General features: G+C 40.3%; 1 protein-coding gene across 4 annotated transcripts in view; it reads left to right on the top strand.

The window, feature by feature from the left end:
• ADCY2 (adenylate cyclase 2) overlaps window positions 1-13,161 on the top strand; it is a 401,614-nt gene that overhangs the window by 45,438 nt on the left and 343,015 nt on the right. The gene's annotated exons all lie outside the window — the stretch shown is intronic.

The raw sequence follows: 13,161 nt of genomic DNA, 5'->3' as shown, positions 1-13,161 counted from the left end.
GAGGTAGTTGCTGAAAACTTCCCCAATCTGAGGAAGGAGATAGTCTCTCAGGCCATGAAGATCCACAGATTCCCCTACACAAGGGACCCAAGGAAGACAACACCAAGACACATAGTAATTAAAATGGGAAAGATCAAGGATAAGGACAGACTGTTAAAAGCAGCCAGAGTCAGAAATAAGATCACATACAACGGAAAGCCCATCAGGCTAACAACAGACTTCTCAGCAGAAACCTTACAGGCCAGAAGGGAGTGGCATGATGTATTTAATGCCATGAAGCAGAAGGGCCTGGAACCAAGATTACTTTATTCGGCAAGATTATCATTTAAATTTGAAGGAGGGATTTCCAGATAAGCAAAAGCTGAGAGAGTTTACCTCCCACAAACCATCTCTGCAGTCTATTTTGGAGGGACTGCTATAGATGGAAGTGTTCCTAGGGTTGGATAGCTGTCACCAGAGGTAGTTAAATCATGGTACGGAGGGTGGAGCAGCTGATTGCAAGGCAAATGCAAAATTAAATTGACTATCCCCAAAGCCAATCAAGGGATAGAGAAAAAGTATAGAATCTGATACCTAATATATAAAGAATGAAGGAGGAAGAAAAAGGAGGAGAAATAGAAAAGGACCGTTGGATTGTGTTTGTAACAGCATACTAAGTGAGTTAAGTTAGACTCTTAGATAGTAAGGAAAGTAACCTGGAACCTTTGGTAACCACGAATCTAAAGCCTGAAATGGCAATAAGTACATACCTTGATAATCACCCTAAATGTAAATGGACTGAATGCACCAATCAAAAGACATAGAGTCACAGAATGGATAAAAAAACAAGACCAGTCTATATGCTGCTTACAAGAGACTCACTTCAAACCCAAAGACATGCACAGACTAAAAGTCAAGGGATGGAAAAACATATTTCATGCAAACAATAGGGAGAAAAAAGCAGGAGTTGCAGTACTAGTATCAGACAAAATAGACTTCAAAACAAAGAAAGTAACAAGAGATAAAGAAGGACACTACATAATGATAAAGGGCTCAGTGCAACAATAGTATATAACCATTATAAAAATATATGCACCCAACACAGGAGCACCAGCATACATGAAACAAATACTAACAGAACAAAAGGAGGAAATAGACTGCAATGCATTGATTTTAGGAGACTTCAACGCACCATTCACTCCAAAGGACAGATCCACCAGACAGAAAATAAGTAAGGACACAGAGGCACTGAACAATACACTAGAACAGATGGACCTAATAGACATCTATAGAATGCTACACCCAAAAGCAACAGGATACACATTCTTCTCAAGTGCACATGGAACGTTCTCCAGAATAGATCACATACTAGGCCACAAAAAGAGCCTCAGTAAATTAAAAAAGATTGAAATCCTACCAATCAACTTTTCAGACCAGAAAGGCATAAAACTAGAAATAAACTGTACAAATAAAGCAAAAAGACTCACAAACACATGGAGGCTAAACAACACACTTCTAAATAGTCAATGGATCAACGACCAAATTAAAATGGAGATCCAGCAATATATGGAAATAAATGACAACAACAGCACAAAGCCCCAACTTCTGTGGGACGCAGCGAAAGCAGTCTTAAGAGGAATGTATATAGCAATCCAGGCATATTTAAGGAAGGAAGAACAAACCAAATGAATAGTCTAACGTCACGGTTATCAAAATTTCAAAAAGGAGAACAAATGAGGCCTAAAGCCAGCAGAAGGAGGGACATAATAAAGATCAGAGAAGAAATAAACAAAATTGAGAAGACTAAAACAATAGAAAAAAATCAATGAAACCAAGAGCTGGTTCTTTGAGAAAATAAACAAAATAGATAAGCCTCTAGCCAGACTTATTAAGAGAAAAAGAGAATCAACACACATCAACAGAATCAGAAATGAGAAAGAAAACATCACGATGGACCCAACAGAAATACAAAGAATTATTAGAGACTACTATGAAAACCTATATGCTAACAAGCTGGAAAACCTAGAAGAAATGGACAACTTCCTAGAAAAATACAACCTTCCAAGACTGACCAAGGAAGAAACACAAAATCTAAACAAACCAATTACCAGCAAAGAAATTGAAGCCGTAATCAAAAAACTACCCAAGAAAAAAACCCCTGGGCCAGATGGATTTACCTCAGAATTTTATCAGACACACAGAGAAGATAAAATAACCATCCTCCTTAAAGTTTTCCAAAAAATAGAAGAGGGAATACTCCCAAATTCATCCTATGAAGCCAACATCACCCTAATACCAAAACCAGGCAAAGACTCCACCAAAAAAGAAAATTACAGATGAATATCCATGATGAACACAGATGTGAAAATACTCAACAAAATATTAGCAAACCGAATTCAAAAATACATCAAAAGGATCATACACCATGACCAAGTGGGATTCATTCCAGGGATGCAAGGATGGTACAACATTCGAAAATCCATCAACATCATCCATCACATCAACAAGAAGGGCAAAAACCACATGATCATCTCCATAGATTCTGAAAAAGCATTCAGCAAAATTCAACATCCATTCATGATAAAAACTCTCACCAAAATGGGTATAGAGGGCAGGTACCTCAACATAATAAAGGCCATATATGATCAACACGCAGCCAACATCATACTGAACAGTTAAAAGCTGAAAGCTTTTCCTGTGAGATCGGGAACAAGACAGGGATGCCCACTCTCCCCACTGTTATTCAACATAGTACTGGAGGTCCTAGCCACAGCAATTAGACAAAACAAAGAAATACAAGGAATCCAAATTGGTAAAGAAGAAGTTAAACTGTCACTATTTGCAGATGATATGATACTGTACATAAAAAACCCTAAAGACTCCACTTCCAAACTACTAGAACTGATATTGGAATACAGCAAAGTTGCAGGATACAAAATTAAGACACAGAAATCTGTGGCTTTCCTATACACTAACAATGAGCCAATAGAAAGAGAAATCAGGAAAACAGTTACATTCACAATTGCATCAAAAAGAATAAAATTCCTAGGAATAAACCTAACCAAACAAGTGAAAGACCTATACCCTGAAAACTATAAGACACTCTTTAGAGAAGTTAAAGAGGACACTAACAAATGGAAACTCATCCCATGCTCTTGGCTAGGAAGAATTAATATTGTCAAAATGGCCATCCTGCCCAAAGCAATATACAGATTTGATGCAATCCCTCTCAAATTACCAGCAACATTCTTCAAAGAAACTGGAACAAATAGTTCAAACATTCATATGGAAACACCAAAGACCCCAAATAGCCAAAGCAATCCTGAGAAGGAAGAATAAAGTAGTGGGGTTCTCACTCCCCAAATTCAAACTCTACTACAAAGCCATAGTAATCAAGACAATTTGGTACTGGCACAAGAACAGAGCCACAGACCAGTGGAACAGATTAGAGACTCCAGACATTAACCCAAACATATATGGTCAATTAATATTTGATAAAGGAGCCATGGACATACAATGGCGAAATGACACTCTCTTCAACAGATGGTGCTGGCAAAACTGGACAGCTACATGTAGGAGAATGAAACTGGATCACTGTCTAACCCCATACACAAAAGTAAATTCGAAAGGGATCAAAGACCTGAATGTAAGTCATGAAACCATAAAACTCTTAGAAAAAAACATAGGCAAAAATCTCTTGGATGTTAACATTAGCAACTTCTTCATGAATATATCTCCCCAGGCAAGGAAAACAAAAGCAAAAATGAACAAGTGGGACTATATCAAGCTGAAAAGCTTCTGTACAGCAAAGGACACCATCAATAGAACAAAAAGGTGCCCTACAGTATGAGAGAATATTTTCGTGAATGACAGATCCAATAAAGGCTTGACATCCCAAATATATAAAGAGCTCACGCTCCTCAACAAGCAAAAAGCAAATAATCCAATTAAAAAATGGGCAGAGGAGCTGAACAGACAGTTCTCCAAAGAAGAAATTCAGATGGCCAACAGACACATGAAAAGATGCTCCACATCGCTAGTTATCAGAGAAATGCAAATTAAAACCACAATGAGATATCACCTCGCACCAGTAAGGATGGCCACCATCCAAAAGACAAACAACAAATGTTGGCGAGGTTGCGGAGAAAGGGGAACCCTCATACACTGCTGGTGGGAATGTAAATTAGTTCAACCATTGTGGAAAGCAATATGGAGGTTCCTCAAAATGCTCAAAATAGACTTACCATTTGACCCAGGAATTCCACTTCTAGGAATTTACCCTAAGGATGCAGCACTCCAGTTTGAAAAAGACATATGCACCCCTGTGTTCATTACAGCACTATTTACAGTAGCCAAGAGATGGAAGCAACCTAAGTGTCCATCAGTAGATGAATGGATAAAGAAGATGTGGTACATATACACAATGGAATATTATTCAGCCATAAGAAGAAAACAAATCCTACCATTTGCAACAACATGGATGGAGCTAGAGGGTATTACGCTCAGTGAAATAAGCCAAGTGGAGAAAAACAAATACCAAATGATTTCATTCATCTGTGGAGTATAAGAACAAAAGAAAATCTGAAGGAACAAAACAGCAGCAGAATCACAGAACCCAAAAATGGACTAACAGATACCAAAGGGAAAGAGACTGGGGAGAATGGGAGGGTAGGGAAGGATAAGGGCGGGGAAGAAGAAACAAGGTATTATGATTAGCATGTATAATGTGGTGTTGGGGGAAAGTGGAGGGCTTTGCAGCACAGAGAAAACAAGTAGTGATTCTACAACATCTTACTATGCTGATGGACAGTGACTGTAATGGGGTTTGTGGGGGGGACTTGGGGTAGGGGAGAGCCTAGTAAACATAATGTTCTTCAAAAAAATAAAAATAAATAAATAAATTATATATTTTAAAAAAAAGAAATGTAAAAGGAAGATACCTAACCCAATTATTTTTATTTCTCTGTAGATAATCAAGAGGCAGTCTTACATGTGTGCAAAGGAGGCATAAGCAGTTCAGCTATGAATGGTATAAGCCATTCAGAAGATTTTTATTCAATGAGATGCTCCATTGGAGTCAAATGAATATAATAGATCAATCTTTATCAGCACTGAGAAATCTTGAAAGCATAGTGTTCAGCAGAAAAAGGAAGTTGCAGAACTTTACTGATGATAATATGTGTATATATTTTGAATATTTATGGATACAAATATTAAAAGAATGAAAACATGGGTGAGAAGAATAACATACTGATTCCAGCCTCCTGGTTTTCTGGGCAAGGAGAGCAGAGAATGTGAGCAGGCGACTGTGGCTGTAACTTGTATGTGTGTGTGTGTGTTTTGCAAACACGTGGTAAATATAGTGTTATGTCCTAATGTTCAGCTTCTGAGGTGTGTTCACAGGTGGCTGTCATATTACTTTCTGTACTTGTAAAAATTCTGGCTTTAATAGTTTTAGTGTTTTACATTAAAAAGTAATAGGAACATCAGATATACTGAATGCAGCTTTGCCTTTGACCCGTATTTGCTCTTCTGTGTGGGGTCCCAGCCCAGCTTTAGAATCCAGCCCCCTTCTCTGCCTCTCAGCCCCTGTCTCTCCTGCTGCTCCTTCGCCCCATGGCCTCTGTTGCTGAGATGTTTACTATCAGGCAAGAACAGTCCTTTCTCTCCTGAATATATGTTTTCCTTACTAGTCTTAGTAAAAAGTGTTTTATTTTTGAAACTTTTAAAAAATGTAGCACTATACAATGCCAGGGGATGTAATACTGCATGATGGTAGGATTTGGATCTGCATTTAACAGTGAATGGAAATCCAATAAAAAATGCCCAAAGGATATGATCAGTTAAGAGCAATAGTTAAAAGGTGTTATCATTACATTTACTTGGAATAAATACTTTGGGGATTCATTAATGGCCCTAATCTTTAAATCTTATAAAGTAATTGTTTTTAATTATTAGTTGTTTTCCTTGGTTCCCAGCTATTCCCCAAGACAACTGCAAACAGCTATTGAAAATGAAGGATTAAAATGAAGTATCTGAACCTTCTGACTAGATATATGCACACTGTGGAGCGTGACATGGTTATATTTTTGTCAGTTTTTTTACTGATACTTCTGATAACAATTATGACATTACCATGGAAGAATTAAATAAAATGCTATGGATTAAAGTCCTACTACTCTCCTCTTCCAGTCTTCTTCTGCACGCATTTCTTTTTTTTTTTTTTTAGGTCTGTGCTGTAGTTTAAGTGCAGATACACTCAGAATGGTGCACACGGGGAATTGGTCATTGCAAGTCAGCTTCAGGCTCCGTACATCTTTGAAGATGAAACTCAGAATCCAGATGGTAATCAGTACTTTGTTCCCTAGTGGAGATGTAAAGCCATCAAGGCTAAGTAGGGGTATATGGGTGCTGCAGGCTCTAAGGAGGCGAGCACAGACTCTAAAGGCTGTGTTAGAAACTAAAAGCAGAAACGTGCTTCACAGTTTGGAAGGCATCTATCTGCTGGTCTCTGTGAGTTGCACAGTGGGGAGAGCACTGTGACCTTTGGCCTTGAGGGTGGAAGTGGGGTCCTACAAAGGTATGTCCCGCATATTGTGATTATAAAGAGTCAATTCTTTTAGCTAACATTTCTTGGGTGTTGGTCCTGTGGGAGATCAGCATGGGTCTAGAATTTTTTTTCAGTTTTATAGGGTGATCTGTTTGGAATTCATTCACTTTTACCCAGAATGCCAATTTATGATTTTGTTGCTGTTCAGAGAATGCTCCCATCTGCTAACAAGATCCCTTCTTCCTGGTGTTAGGTTACCTAGGAAACCTGTTGGGTTGGGGGTAGGTTGAATATAAGATCATGGGTTAGGAGGTCTGCTTGACATTTTATTCAGGCTGCAGTGGAGGCTAGAGAATTGCTGCTACACAGGGAGGCCGTTGCTTTGGGTAGGTTATGCTGGGCAAAGGTCTTCGGCTGGGCTGTGTGGAGATCCTGTGTGGTAGGTGCCTGTGTCCTGCTGATATTATTCAGTGAACCAGCTGAAGGTCTTTGATGTAAGGTGTGGGTCAGGGGTAAAGATAAATGTGTTTTAGAATAAGAGCATTTTCCCCTCTATTTGAGGAAAACCTGGGCTCGGTTTTGGCTGACGTCTTCTCTCTAGATGCTCCTTCACTAATTATTTAACACAGGTCCTAATGTGGGAACCTGTCCTCTTGTCATAAGATGTAATTGGATTCTCCATCTGGACCCGGAGTCTGTAGCTAGCAGGGATGGTGCAGGACAAGAGACTGCTCATGTTGAAGCAGTGGAAACACTCCTAGGAGTAGTTGGAGAATGTGTGGCCCACTAAAAGGAGAGCGAAGGTTCCCTGCTCATTTTGCAAGTGGGATATGGAGCCCGAGGGGACAGCAGTGGGACCTGTGCCAACCCAAACGTGGCTCCAGCCTCACCGTAGCCCTGAAATGTTTGTGCCCAATGAAATGAACAGCAGAGACCTGAGCACTTACAGCTGTTGGGTATAAACAATATCCTCAGATTGGCAAGTGTTTTTGTCACCCAGCTGGTAATAAAGTGACTTGGTAATGATGTATTTCTGTACATAAAGCCCACTGTTAATGTTTTAGAAGCCGTTGGAAATCTTGAAGTTCTTATCTTGGTTTTTGAGTAAAGTCAACATGGAATGGAGATATGGTCAGTCCCCATTATTATAGATTCCATATTTCTAATTTTGCTTATTCACTAATACTCATTTGTAAACACAAAGATCAACATTCAGAGTCATTTGTGTGCACGTGCAGAGCAGCAAAAAATTTCAGTTGCCCAACATGCACACATTGCCAGCCGAGGGGGAACAAGGCCTGTCTCCACTTTCTTGTTTCAGCACTTACTGTAAATAAGCGTCCTTTCCACAGTTGATAATGAGCCATCTTTTTTGCATTTTTGTGCTTTCTGTTGATGATTTCACTACGTAAAGTGGCCCCCAGCCTCTTGCTGAGGTGCTATCTGGTGTTGGCTAAGTGCAAGAGAGCCGTGATGTCATGGAGAAAATGGATAAGTTTTGCTTGGGCAAGAGTTCAGGGTTAATGAATCAACAATATATAGTAAGTAACCGTCTTTAACAGGACGCAATAAGACAAGGCTAGGTACTGACTGCTTGAAGAAAATGTGAGCAGGGGTGCACAGGAACCTAGCCTCGTATCAAATGGCTCAGTACTCGCTAACTCAGTGTTCAGGATGCCATGAGTAAGGAGAACAGACTCCACCCTGCCTTGAGAGGAATGAGGAACAATATCGATGCAACACTGGAGCTGCTGGCTTCCCATTTCTGCGTCTGCCACAGCCACTCCATTGCTGTTCTCCTGTACTTAAATGTGATGTACCTTGCCTTGCCTTTGACATCTCTGTGAGTTGTATTTTGGTTCCACTCAGTATCCATCCATCCTTGAAGTATATTTGAAACCCAGAAATACTAGAAACAGGTTTATGTAAGGGATTAAGAAATAGCAGGTTAATGCTGGGAGCAAAGATCCATGAGGGAGAACGCCCCTCCTGAGAGATCCCTGGCTGCTGGCAGTGACATCTTTGCTCTGCAGCCACAGGTGCCATGCTGACCGCAGGTGTCTGGCTGGGTCACTTCAGGTGCCATCCCTTTACTCTTACGGGATCCATGTAAAGGGACATAAAGACAGGTGTGAGCAGTTTGTTGGGGAGGTTCTGTGACAGGGACGGGCTGCATCCAGAGAAAACACATGCCACCGCAGCAGGGAGTGGAAATCCTTTGGCATTGGGCCAGTTAGTCATGCTAAAAAGCTTCTGTACATCAAAGGACACCATCAGCAAAACAAAAAGGCATCCTGCAGTATGGGAGAATATATTTGTAAGTGACATATCTGACAAGGGGCTAACCTCCAAAATATATAAAAAACTCACATGCCTCAACCCCCAAAAAGCAAATAACCCTATTAAAAAATGGGTGGAGGATATGAACAGACACTTCTCTAAAGAAATTCAGATGGCTAACAGGCACATGAAAAGATGCTCCACATCGCTAATTATCAGGAAAATGCAAATTAAAACTGCAATGAGATATCAGCTCACATCAGTTAGGATGGCTAACATAGAAAAGACTAGAAACAACAAATGCTGGCAAGGATGCGGAGAAAGGGAAACCCTCCTACACTGGTGGTGGGAATGTAAACTAGTTCAACCATTGTGGAAAGCAGTATGGAGATTCCTCAAAAAACTAAAAATGGGAATACCGTTTGACCCAGGAATTCCACTCCTAGAAATTTACCCTAAGAATGCAGGATCCCAGTTTCAAAAAGACATATGCACCCTTATGTTTATTGCAGCACTATTTATAATAGCCAAGAAATGGAAGCAACCTAAGTGTCCATCAGTAGATGAATGGATAAAGATGTGGTACATATACACAATAGAATATTATTCAGCCATAAGAAGAAAACAAATCCTACCACCATTTGCAACAACGTGGATGGAGCTAGAGGGTGTTATGCTCAGTGAAATAAGCCAGGCAGAGAGAGACAAGTACCAAATGATTTCACTCATCTGTAGAGTATAAGAACAAAGCAAAACTGAAGGAACAAAACAGCAGCAGACTCACAGAACCCAAGAATGGAGTAACAGTTACCAAAGGGAAAGGGACCTGGGAGGATGGGTGGGAAGGAATGGATAAGGGGGGGGAAAGGGGGCATTATGTTTAGCACACATAATATAGGGTGGGGCACGAGGAAGTCAGTATAGGACAGAGAAGACAAGTAGTGACTCTATAGCATCTTACTACACTGATGGACAGTGACTGTAATGGGATATGTGGTGGGGACTTGATAATGGGGGGAATCTAGTAACCACAGTGTTGCTCAAGTGACTGTATATTAATGATACCAAAATAAAAAAAAAATCTCTGTCCCTAATGACCTTAAATAATTACACACATGCATATTTTCATATATAATAGAGATTTATAAAATGCCAGTATTAATACTAATGATAAGACTACTGAATGAACTGTAAACTTTCTTTGGAGCTCTCTTCATCCTAATATGTCCACTAAGTACGTGAGGTCAAAACGCTGTGTTCTGAAGTCTTTGGAATGTTTTCCCAGAGTGTTTATAAATCTACCTGATATACAGCTGGATTAAGTTTTTTGTCCCTATTTTTAGGTGGTTTTATAAAATTTAATTGGGCTTTTTGAATATGTAATTACACAGTTCCAAAGTCTCAACTATAGAGACCTATCTCTATCCATCTTTATCATTCATCTCTATCATCTATTATCTAGCTTCTATCTCTATGTATCTATATATCTATCATGTATTATCTAGCTTCTAGGTCCGTCTATCTACCTACCTACCTATCTGTCAATCAATCAATCGTCTAATCTGTCTATCTCAAAGGAATTTCACAGGAGTCTCCTGTTCACTGTTTTGCTATACTAAATCTCCCCTTAATTTGGCTCCATTTTTTTGCTCTGTTTTCTTCCATTAGTCTGTGTGTTAGGATCACTCTTTTAATTTTGGAGGCTTTATAATACGTTTTACTATCTAGTAGATCTTTTACAATATTACATAATTTATAGTTAACTTTTTAGCTCCAGGAAAAAACCAGACATGTCAATATGTTTTTTGGGATTGCATTAAAATTATAACTGAATCTAGGGAGAATTGATGGCTTTGTATCCAGGAACATGGGGTATTTTCCATTTATTCAGGTGTACATTTTTTTTTCTTTTAGGAGTGTTTTAAGTTTCTCATATAGTTTGACACCTGTCTCATTTATGTGTCTAGATATTGTACTTTTTGTCATTCATTCAATTATTTTCCATTGTAAATGGGGTATTTTTTGCCAAGTGTTTTCTCTGTTTCTTTTTGTATTTTTGTCATAAATGAGTTTATTGATTTTTCTGTTACAAATATATCTTGCTCTTCGACTATACTCTCTTTTTAAAGTCCTTAATGTACTTTTAAATTTTCAAATAGTTTTATCTGCATATAAAGATGGTTTAATGTCCTTCTTCCCCCAATTCTTATGCCTCTAATTGCTTTCTCTTCTCTCATTACATTGTCTACTCCATCCATTACCATGTTTAATAGTAGTAGTGACAGTGGCATCTGTGTTGTTTTCCTCACTTTGGTGGGAATGTCTTCAGTGTTTCCTAATTAAGTAAGATCCTGGCATTTGGACTAAGACTTTTATTTACATAATTATATTCAATGTTAAGTAAGCATCTATCAATTCCTTTTTTATGGAGTGTTTTTATAAAGAATTTTCATAGAATTTTGTTAATTGCCTTTTTTGACATCTTTAGAAATAAATTCTATAGATTCTTTAATGTAGTCATTTATATTTAAGGATTTTGATTGCTCACTGTAGTCTCTGGCATTACAAAATGCTGTATTTACCTGCTTTTAAATAATTTCTTTCCTGATCTACAGCATATCTGATACCAAAATTGCAACCCCAGATTGAATTTTTTATTGCTTTTGCCTGGCATATCATTTCACATCCCTTTATTTTTAATCTTTGTGGGATATTTTGTAAGCCTCTTTTATATAGAACATAGTTACTGTTTTGGAGCATGAAAAAAATTTAATAGGTAGGTTGGAGTATTATTATGTTCAATATTCTTGGTCTCAGCTCTGCCATCTATCAGCACACATGTCACCCACACACGTATGTGTGCACCATCGCAGGGTTCCTCACCAGATTCTTAAGGACACTGAGTTTCTGCTGCTTGTTCTGTTAACTGCAGGGGACGCACGTATTTCTTCACTGTAAGACTGCATCGTATTTACATACTCCATCATCACCGTTTCCCACGGTCTTTAGTCCTGGTGCTAAAGGTAAACACATTTAGTGCCCACCACCAAATCTTACAAAGGAGCTTCTTCAGTCCCTGAAGGTTGTTCTTGGTGCAGTTCCTCCAGAAGTCCTCATGGAAACAACCCCCCAGAGTTTTGCATAACTCTGTTTTCTCCAGTCCTCTCCATTGCTGTGATTGCCACTTCTGCCCTAATTCAGGCTTTTGATGTCTCTGGCCTGAACTGTCCTGTGTGCAGAAGGTGAACTGGCTATAACTCAGACTGACCATGTCCATTCCTGCATCTTAGGATGAAGGGGCTGGTAGCATAATTCATAACAGGGGGAGAAGAAATCTCCAGGGGATTCTTTCATTTCTAGGAATTGGTTCAGAGAGAAGGGAGCTTTCACCAGTTTTGTGCTGTTTCAGGTTGAGTTCCAGACTCACCCCCGACTCATTTGATTCTTATATTTTGGCTTCTTTTGTTTGCCTCTTTTTCTTCTAGTAGGAACTTGGACCCCAGCAGGCCTGCAGCTGGGCAATGTAGGATGGAGGGAGTGTGGGGCCGAGCCGACCTGCACAGTGGCGGCAGCCAGAGGGCCTGCAGAACATGCTGAGAGCCCAGGTCATTCTTCCCAGAGGGAGAAGTGGGTCACCACAGGAGAGGCTGGTGCCTGCAGAGGGGGGCCTTCTGGGGGCCACCGTGTAAGGTGCTGTTGCTGAACCACACCTTGAGCAAAATCTCATGATGCATTGACAGTTGGTTTGAAGGGCTGCCTGGAGGGCAAATTGAGGGAAAATTCCCCAGAGGGCAGGAGCAGAGCTGGAGAGCCTGGGGAGAGAGACCGGTCAGGAGCAGGGCCTCCAGGGCCTCGGCAGCTTTTCCAGGAGCTCCTGGGGCTCTTCACAGAAGGCAGGGGTGAGGCAGGAGAGTTTCCTGCGTCTCCCAGTTGAGAAGGTCAGAGGGTGACCCCTTAGGAAGCCGTCTGCCCTGCTGTGTGCACACACACCCTTCCAATGCCCCCCAGCCCCTCTGCTCATGTGCAAAGCCTGTGTCCTGCCTGGGAATATCTGAGACCCTTTTCCACTGAGGCCTTAGGATGCTAACGTGGGGACACGGTTACTCACAGCTGCTCATCATCATTTCCATGGGGATTTAGCATTTCTGGTCTTTCTGCCTCAGAGGTGAGAGTAAGTAAAAGATGCAGAAGAACCCTGAGCACAAGGCCCAAAGGGAGGCTGCTGTCTTTCCTTGTCTAGGGTACCAGTCCCAGGAAATCCCCGACCCAGCATCTGCAGAGTCCTCTAAACACTTAGGAGATGCCTCCGCCTTAGCTTTATTCAAGGCCTCCAACTGGCTTAGGTCTTCGTG

This window comes from Manis javanica, chromosome 1, assembly GCF_040802235.1.
Source record: "Manis javanica isolate MJ-LG chromosome 1, MJ_LKY, whole genome shotgun sequence".
NCBI classification, from domain to species: Eukaryota; Metazoa; Chordata; class Mammalia; order Pholidota; family Manidae; genus Manis; species Manis javanica.
Note: the sequence above shows the minus strand (reverse complement) of the source record. Positions and strands in the feature narration are given on the sequence as shown.